The following is a 1,616-nucleotide window of genomic DNA, read 5'->3' on the forward strand; positions in this document are numbered from 1 at the left end:
GGTCCTACTCTGTCATGTGGGGTCATTCAGATTGGGCATTGGCTGGACAGCACTCAGCAAGTTACAGTGTTGTATCTGCCAGACACTGTTAAAAGTGTGTGTGCATGTGTTTTAATATTAACTTACGGAAACCTTATGAGGCACATAATACTGACATTCCCATTTCATAGGTGAGGAAACTGAGGCACAAAAAAGTGAAGTGAACCCCTCAAGCTACTAGGGAGAGGCAGGATGAGAACCCACTTTGACTCAGAAACACGGTTCATAACTATTGGGGTCATATTGTTCTGATCCAACCGGACACCCCTTCCTAAACACACACAGACATCACACTCCCCCTGCCCCCAGATAAAAAGACATGAAATGACCATCCTTCCTAGAGCTCGATGTGTCCAAGCTTGATGTGTCCGTCTGCACAATCTATTGACGTGTGCATTGTCAGAGAGTGATGTGAGCAGCAGAACATATTGGGCTGTTAACCAAAGTCAGCGGTTTGAAACTACCAGCCAAGCCGGGGTGAAAGACACGGCTTTCTACGTGGGGTAAAGAGCTGTCGTCTTAGAAACCGACAGGGCCAGTTCTACCTTGACCTATCATGTCACTATGGGTCGGCATCGACTCGGTGGAGGTGAGTTTGGCTTGGGTATGGTGGAGTACAAGCTAGCTTTCAGTGTAGAGCACTGGCTTCCCTCGGGACCACCTCTAGACCACAAGTGATCTCAAGCAAACAACACACAGCAACGCTTGGGTCCAAGGACAGCCGTGCCCACAGGTTCACGTGTTGCAGCTTCTGTAAAATGAGAGGCCGGCTGCAGCTGCCCTTCAGCTGAGGCTGTCTCAAAGCAAGGCGCATCGAATGACGAAAAGGGCATTCACATCCTCCCGGGCAGGAATCACGAGAGCATCGCTGACACAGGTGCCGGTGCTGGGCTGAGTATATAGTCTCATCACACCCTCACCATCGCCTTCTGACATTAATAGCCCTGGGCCTGGGTGATGATTCTCAGTAAGACAGTGGGGCTCTCCAAATGGTGAACGGGCTGAGGCCGCTTCCTGTAACCTGGCTCTAGGGACATCCCCACCCCACCTTCCACCCCCGACGCATGGACTGTAAACGGCCCCTTGCACAGTCAGTGCAAGCACGTGTGTGCCAACGCTGTGCTAGATGAATGTTCGGGGCATTCTCACTGTGGGAGTGTGCGGTGCGAGCTTTACAGGTGACTCCCCTCGTCTGATGATCTTCTTGCTGCACAAGACCTCTTTAGAGTGTTGAAAAGCAAGGGTGCTACTCTGAGGACTAAAGGCCAGGGTATTCTCCATGGCCTCACATGCATGTGATCGTTGGACACTAACTAAGGAAGGCCGAAGGAGAATCGGTGCATTTGAATCGTGGTGCTAGGGAAGAATATTCAAATTGGACTGGGAAAAGGATGCTCCTTAGAGACAAGGATGGGTAGGCTTCATCTCACGTACTGTGCACGTGTTTTCAGGAGAGCCCCGTCCCGGGAGAAGGACATTATGCTTGGTAAAGTGGAGGGACAGAGAGAAAGAGGAAGATCCTCAAGGCGATGGACTGACACAATGGCTGCAATGATGCGCTCAAGCACAGGCACCGC

The sequence above is a fragment of the Echinops telfairi genome, unplaced genomic scaffold (assembly GCF_000313985.2).
Source record: "Echinops telfairi isolate 266 unplaced genomic scaffold, ASM31398v2 ScPeMD7_3;HRSCAF=10, whole genome shotgun sequence".
Taxonomy (NCBI): domain Eukaryota; kingdom Metazoa; phylum Chordata; class Mammalia; order Afrosoricida; family Tenrecidae; genus Echinops; species Echinops telfairi.